Raw genomic sequence first — 8,467 nt, 5'->3', positions numbered from 1 at the left:
AGTCTGTTCAAACTCATGGACACAGAATGCATAAGGTCATTGGCCAGGATTCCGCTACCTGCTCATCTACGTCTTGAGCCTTTGTTCATTTACAAGTAATCTTGTCAATGCCAGTTTGTGATGTCTCGCATCTCCCTAAATTGCTTTGGTGACTGAGCATTGAGCGCTAAATTCTGCTGTTATTCACCCTAACGATTATAATTCAATTGGTGTTTAGCGTTGTGCTAAAAACGTCAGTTTGAATGGGTTGGTGTCTGCCACGTTAAGGAGGAAATCTTTGACTTCCGGGGGCGGCGATGACCAGCTGAGTCGCACGTTTCGGCAGCTCCCTGTGAAACGGACTTTTGGGCTCTTGATAGGAGCCCCAACGGCAATTTTAACGGCTAAAAACACCGTGCGGTAAACCAGGAGGGTGTTCCCCCTGGACACGGATGGAAAAAGGAGAGGAAAGTGGCCGGATTGCAGCGGATCCTTTGGAACAACGGCAAGGAAGGCAAGCAAAAACCAAGATGGCGTCGGAAGGTGGCAGTTTCATATGGGGCCCTGAACAACAAGAGTTCTTGAAATGCTGCGTGGAGGAGATAAAAAAGGAAATGAAGAAAGAGTTGTTGGCCCCGATACTACAGGCGATCGAAGGGCTGAAAGAGGAACAAAAGACCCAGGAGCAGGAGCTTCGGGTCGTGAAGGCGAAAGCAGCCGAGAATGAGAACGATATACAGGGCCTGGTGGTGAAGTCGGAGATACAGGAGGCACACCAGAAACGATGTGTGGAGAGGTTGGAGGCACTGGAAAACAACGCAAGGAGGAACAACCTGAGGATTCTTGGCCTTCCTGAAGGTGTGGAGGGGGCGGACGTCGGGGCATATGTGAGCACGATGCTGCACTCGTTAATGGGAGCGGAGGCCCCGACGGGTCCGTTGGAGGTGGAGGGAGCGTACCGAGTTATGGTGCGAGGATCGAGAGCAGGAGAAACTCCCAGAGCCATAGTGGTGAGATTCCTCCGTTTTAAGGATAGAGAAATGGTCCTTAGATGGGCGAAGAAAACTCGGTGCAGTAAATGGGAGAACGCGGTGATCCGCGTTTATCAAGACTGGAGTGCGGAGGTGGCGAGAAGGAGGGCGAGCTTTAATCGGGCCAAGGCGGTACTTCACAAAAGGAAGATAAAATTTGGAATGCTGCAACCGGCAAGACTGTGGGTCACATATCAAGAGAGGCACCACTACTTTGAGATGGCGGATGAAGCGTGGACTTTTATTGTAGAAGAAAAACTGGAATGAGTGGATTATGAAAAAGAACGTTTGGACAAAGTGGTGGGGCGAATGGGGGGGGCGAAGAGGGGTTTTATGTTCTAATCCTGCGGTATGGTAACTTTTCTTTCTCCCACAGGTGGTGTTGGGGGGAGGTGGGGAGGGAGAGGAGATGGGGCGTTGGCCATGGGAGGCGGGGCTGAGGGAGAGGCGCGGGCTTGGTTCCCGCGCTATGATAATTATGGCGGGAATAGAGAAGCAGGAAGGAGGGGGCGTCGCACGGTGCGAGCCGAGGTCACGGGGGGAAGCCGAGGTCAGCCAGAGTTTGCTGACTTCTGGGAGCAACATGGGGGGAGTAATTACGCTAGCGGGGGGGGTGGGAGGGGGGAATTACTGGGTTGCTGCTGCTGGGGAAAGGGGGGAGTGGGTACGGGAGAGGATGGGCGGGGGGGCACCGCCTGGTGGAGATACAGCTGCGTGGGAACTGGGTGAGAAGCTGGAAAAAGATGATGGCTAACCGGCAAGGGGGGGGGGGGGTGGGAAGCCCCCCAACTCGGCTGATCACGTGGAACGTGAGAGGGCTGAACGGGCCGATAAAGAGGGCACAAGTACTCGCACACCTTAAGAAACTTAAAGCAGATGTGGTTATGTTACAGGAAACGCACCTGAAACTGATAGACCAGGTTAGGCTGCGCAAAGGATGGGTGGGGCAGGTGTTCCATTCGGGGCTGGATGCGAAAAACAGGGGGGTGGCTATATTAGTGGGGAAGCGGGTAATGTTCGAGGCAAAGACTATAGTGGCGGATAACGGGGGCAGATACGTGATGGTGAGTGGCAAATTACAGGGAGAGATGGTGGTTTTCGTAAACGTGTATGCCCCGAACTGGGATGATGCCAACTTCATGAGGCGAATGCTAGGACGCATCCCGGACCTAGAGACGGGAAAGCTGATAATGGGGGGAGACTTCAACACGGTGTTGGAACCAAGGCTGGATAGGTCGAAGTCCAGGACTGGTAGGAGGCCGGCAGCAGCCAAGGTGCTTAAGGATTTTATGGGGCAGATGGGAGGTGTGGACCCGTGGAGATTCAGTAGACCTAGGAGTAAGGAGTTCTCGTTTTTCTCCTATGTCCATAAAGTCTATTCGCGCATAGACTTTTTTGTGTTGGGTAGGGCATTGATCCCGAAGGTGAGGGGAACGGAATATACGGCTATAGCCATTTCGGATCATGCCCCACACTGGGTAGACTTGGAGATAGGGGAGGAAACAGGAGGGCGCCCACCCTGGAGAATGGACATGGGACTAATGGCGGATGAGGGGGTGTGCCTAAGGGTGAGGGGATGTATTGAAAAGTACTTGGAACTCAATGACAATGGGGAGGTTCAGGTGGGAGTGGTCTGGGAGGCGTTGAAGGCGGTGGTTAGGGGGGAGCTGATATCAATAAGGGCACATAAAGGGAAGCAGGAGAGTAAGGAACGGGAGCGGTTGCTGCAAGAACTTTTGAGGGTGGACAGACAATATGCGGAAGCACCGGAGGAGGGACTGTACAGGGAAAGGCAAAGGCTGCATGTGGAATTTGACTTGCTGACTACAGGCACTGCAGAGGCACAATGGAGGAAGGCGCAGGGTGTACAGTATGAATATGGGGAGAAGGCGAGCAGATTGCTGGCACACCAATTGAGGAAAAGGGGAGCAGCGAGGGAAATAGGGGGAGTGAGGGATGAGGAAGGAGAGATGGAGCGGGGGGCGGAGAGAGTGAATGAAGTGTTCAAGACATTTTATAAAAAATTGTATGAAGCTCAACCCCCGGATGGGAGGGAGAGAATGATGGATTTTTTGGATCGGCTGGAAATTCCCAAGGTGGAAGAGCAGGAAAGGGTGGGACTGGGAGCACAGATCACGGTAGAAGAAGTGGTGAAAGGAATTAGGAACATGCAGACGGGAAAGGCCCCGGGACCGGACGGATTCCCAGTTGAATTTTACAGAAAATATTTGGACTTGCTCGCCCCGGTACTGACGAGGACCTTTAACGAGGCAAAGGAAAGGGGACAACTGCCCCCGACTATGTCTGAAGCAATGATATCGCTTCTCTTAAAGAAGGAAAAGGATCCGCTACAATGCGGGTCCTACAGACCAATTTCCCTCCTAAATGTGGATGCCAAGGTCCTGGCCAAGGTAATGGCAATGAGAATAGAGGAATGTGTCCCGGGGGTGGTTCACGAGGACCAAACTGGGTTTGTGAAGGGGAGACAGCTGAACACGAATATACGGAGGCTGTTAGGGGTAATGATGATGGCCCCACCAGAGGGTGAAACGGAGATAGTAGTGGCGATGGATGCCGAGAAAGCATTTGATAGAGGGGAATGGGATTATCTGTGGGAGGTGTTGAGGAGATTTGGTTTTGGAGAGGGGTATGTTAGATGGGTGCAGCTGTTGTATAGGGCCCCAGTGGCGAGTGTGGTCACGAATGGACGGGGATCGGCATATTTTCGGCTCCATAGAGGGACAAGGCAGGGATGTCCTCTGTCCCCATTACTGTTTGCACTGGCGATTGAGCCCCTGGCGATAGCGCTGAGAGGTTCCAAGAGATGGAGGGGAATACTTAGGGGAGGAGAAGAACACCGGGTATCTTTATATGCGGATGATCTGCTACTATATGTGGCGGATCCGGCGGAGGGGATGCCAGAAATAATGCGGATACTTGGGGAGTTTGGGGATTTTTCAGGGTATAAATTGAACATGGGGAAGAGTGAGCTGTTTGTGGTGCATCCAGGGGAGCAGAGTAGAGAAATAGAAGACCTACCGTTGAGGAAGGTAACAAGAGACTTTCGTTACCTGGGGATCCAGATAGCTAAGAATTGGGGCACATTGCACAGGCTAAATTTAACGCGGTTGGTGGAACAGATGGAGGAAGATTTCAAGAGATGGGATATGGTAGCACTGTCAATGGCAGGGAGGGTGCAGGCGGTTAAGATGGTGGTCCTCCCGAGATTCCTCTTTGTGTTTCAGTGCCTCCCGGTGGTGATCACGAAGGCTTTTTTTAAAAGGATAGAAAAGAGCATCATGGGTTTTGTTTGGGCCGGGAAGACTCCGAGAGTGAGGAAGGGATTCTTACAGCGTAGTAGGGATAGGGGGGGGGCTGGCACTACCGAGCCTAAGTGAGTATTATTGGGCCGCTAATATTTCAATGGTGAGTAAGTGGATGGGAGAGGAGGAGGGAGCGGTGTGGAAGAGATTAGAGAGGGCGTCCTGTAGGGGGACAAGCCTGCAGGCTATGGTGACAGCCCCATTACCGTTCTTACCGAGGAACTACACCACGAGCCCGGTGGTGGTAGCTACACTGAAGATTTGGGGACAGTGGAGACGACATAGGGGAAAGACCGGAGCATTGGGGGGGTCCCCGATAAGAAACAACCATAGGTTTGCCCCGGGGGGAATGGATGGGGGATATGGAATGTGGCAAAGAGCAGGAATAACGCAACTGAAAGATCTATTTGTGGATGGGAAGTTCGCAAGTCTGGGAGCGCTGACCGAGAAATATGGGTTGCCCCAAGGGAATGCATTCAGGTACATGCAATTGAGGGCTTTTGCGAGGCAACAGGTGAGGGAATTCCCGCAGCTCCCGACACAAGAGGTGCAGGACAGAGTCATCTCAAAGAAATGGGTGGGGGACGGTAAGGTGTCGGATATATATAGGGAAATGAGGGACGAAGGGGAGACTATGGTGGACGAACTAAAAGGGAAATGGGAAGAAGAGCTGGGGGAGGAGATCGAGGAGGGGCTGTGGGCAGATGCCCTAAACAGGGTAAACTCGTCGTCCTCGTGCGCCAGGCTAAGCCTGATTCAGTTTAAGGTATTACACAGGGCACATATGACCGGAACACGGCTCAGTAAATTTTTTGGGGTGGAGGATAGGTGTGCGAGATGCTCAAGAAGCCCAGCGAATCATACCCATATGTTTTGGTCATGCCCGGCACTACAGAGGTTTTGGGTGGGGGTGACAAAGGCGCTTTCAAAAGTAGTAGGAGTCCGGGTCGAACCAAGCTGGGGGTTGGCTATATTTGGGGTTGCACAAGAGCCGGGAGTGCAGGAGGCGAGAGAGGCCGATGTTTTGGCCTTTGCGTCCCTAATAGCCCGGCGCAGGATATTGCTAATGTGGAAAGAAGCCAAGCCCCCGGGGGTGGAGACCTGGATAAATGATATGGCGGGGTTCATAAAGCTAGAGCGGATTAAGTTCGTCCTAAGGGGGTCGGCTCAAGGGTTCACCAGGCGGTGGCAACCGTTCGTCGAATATCTTGCGGAAAGATAGATGGGGGAAAAAAGAAGGCAGCAGCAGCAGCCCAGGACATGGGGGGGGGGGGGGGGGGGGGGGGGAGGGAGGGATGGGGGGGGGGGGGGGGTATAGCTTGTGACAAGGCAGTTGCCAATTAGGGCTAGTTTTCATTTTTGTTATTTAATATTTATTTATTTGTTGTTTTTTGTTTATATAAAAAAGGTCATTATTATCTGTATTGTTATAATGTTGTGTAAAGGATGCACAATGTACTGTGTTGGTTGACCAAAAATTTTCAATAAAATATTTATTTAAAAAAAAAAAGGAGGAAATCTTTGAGCAAAGGAAATCATTTTCCGTTGTTATCCCTGTTTTTCTATCCCAGAATTCACTTTACATATACTGTGTATTACTTAATATTTTTAAATAAAAGTCTTTTTAATAAGGACACGGAGCCAACACAGAGTAAAATAAAGAACTTTAATTTATTTACAGTTTATTATATACAATTCCTGGTAGATCCCGACAGGGTGTCTCCATGGTCAGTGCCTTATTAGCCGACCTTTTATACGTAGTAGAATAGAGTTCCCCGCCCCTCAGGAAGAACCATGGGATAGATAATCATTCCCACCCTGTAAGTGCCGTGCTGTATTCCTCCACCCCCCCCCCACCCCCCGCCCCCCCAAGGTTGGCGGCCATAAACTGCCGGAGTACCCACTGTCCCCGCGACGCTTCATTCCCCAGTATAAACAAGCTGCAGTGTCAGCCAAAGTCAAAGTGTGCACACCGTGTTTAATAAGATCAACAGTGCTGTGCGTCACCACAGAAACGGCAGCTCCCCTATCCAACTCCACCTGGACCATATGGCCATTCACCTGTATCGGAACATCAATAGGGACCACGCGGGACGCTGCCAAACAGTTCAGCTGCATCTCAGCCTCATCCTGCACCTCCTCTGGGTCTCCAGATGCAAGGCCTGGCCCTGGGGTTGAAGCCTACCTCGACTGGGGCGTTTGGAGCGTTGGCCCTCCCGCTGCCTGCGGTTACACCCAGACTGGCGCCCACACGTCGCACACAGCCCGGAATCACTTCCAGCCGAGTCCGGGGACGTCCCACATCTTGACGGCCGGCCCTGAACCCGGAGGCCGGGGCTGCTGGGATGGCCGGTCCTGGCCGTGGGGATACCATGTGAGGGGCAATGCCCCTAAACGTTCACCACCATTCCTTAGATTGCTTGGATGCTGCATTCCACACTCTTCCGGGACAAAGTGATCTGTAGCGCCTGTTGAAAAGTCAGGGAGGTATCACCCAAAGATTTATTAACGCATTATTTATACCGCAGACCAAACGATCGCGGAGCATATCCGATAAAGCAGTTCCATTCTCACAAAACTCAGCTATCTTCCGTAGCCGTGATATGAACTCTGTGACGGACTCACCGGGCGCCCTCTCCGCCGTAGTGAAAGGATAATATTGAACGATCACTGACGGGGTCGGGTCAAAGTGTTGCACCACAAGTACCACGGGTTGGTCGAATGAGTGTGTATCTGGTGCCACCGGGTACACGAGACGCCTGAATCCCCCACGTGTGTACCCTGCAGGCCATCCACAGTGTGACCGTTCGGCGCTCATTCTCCGTGGTGTCGTGGGCCCGGACAAAGTAACGGAGCCTTTCTGCGTACTCGTTCCACTCGTCAACACCGGATAGATGCCCGGATAGAGGCACGGCAAAATAATTGGTTCCAACCTAGGTCCAAAAAATCAGGGAGGTGGCTCAGTCGGGAAGGTGGCAATGTCGACAGCAAACTAGTTTACTCCTCATCGCCAGTTTGATAAGAACATGGGGAGACCACACCAAGTAATATAAAGAACTTTGATTGATTTACAAAGATGGTATATATACCTCCCAGTAGATCCCTATCAAGTCTCTCTCTCTGGTCGGTGACCTATTGGCCGACCTTTTATACATTGCTAAATGGAGTTCCCAACCCCTCAGCGGGGGGAGCTCGTAATCCGCGAGATCCACAGGGGAGATGATCATTCCCACCCCGCAAGTTCCGTGTGGGATATTAGTTTTTTCCCATTAATCAGCCCATCATCTTTCATCAGTCCAGATCTCGCCTTAATGCTGTTAATCTCCCCTCGTCTCTTATTGCGTATATAGTCCATAACAGACAGCAGGGATTCAGAATTCAGAATTGTTTCCCGAAGCTCTATTAGTCACTAAAGACTTTATGATTTCATTAAATGATGTATTTCAAATCAGTGAAATTTTCGTGTTCCCTTTTGTAATGGACATATTTCCCCCGGAGGGATTGTAAATTAGATCAAATGTTAATCTATTATGTAAAGACAAATGAGAACACATTTACATTAGAACAGAAGGGGTGAGGTGAAAAGATCATTTACATAAGAACATAAGAACTAGGAGCAGGAGTAGGCCACCTGGCCCCTCGAGCCTGCTCCGCCATTCAATGAGATCAGGGGCGAGATTCTCCGACCCCCCGCCGGGTCGGAGAATCGCCGGGGGCTGGCGTGAATCCCGCCCCCGTTGGTTGCCGAATTCTCCGGCACCGGAGATTCGGCGGGGGCGGGAATCGCGCCGCGCCGGTTGGCGGGCCCCCCCCCCCCTGGCGATTCTCCGGCCCGGATGGGCCGAAGTCCCGCTGCTAGAATGCCTGTCCCGCCGGCGTGGATTAAACCACCTCTCTTACCGGCGGGACAAGGCAGCGCGGGCGGGCTCCGGGGTCCTGGGGGGGGCGCGGGGCGATCTGGCCCCGGGGGATGCCGCCACGTTGGCCTGGCCCGCGATCGGGGCCCACCGATCCGCGGGCGGGCCTGTGCCGTGGGTCATTCTTTTCCTTCCGCCTTCGCCACGGTCTCCACCATGGCGGAGGCGGAAGAGACCCCCTCCACTGCGCATGCGGGGGGATGCCGTGAGCGGCCGC

This window comes from Scyliorhinus torazame, chromosome 19, assembly GCF_047496885.1.
Source record: "Scyliorhinus torazame isolate Kashiwa2021f chromosome 19, sScyTor2.1, whole genome shotgun sequence".
NCBI lineage: Eukaryota > Metazoa > Chordata > Chondrichthyes > Carcharhiniformes > Scyliorhinidae > Scyliorhinus > Scyliorhinus torazame.
The sequence above is the reverse complement of the archived record's forward strand: the minus strand, read 5'-3'. Positions refer to the sequence as shown.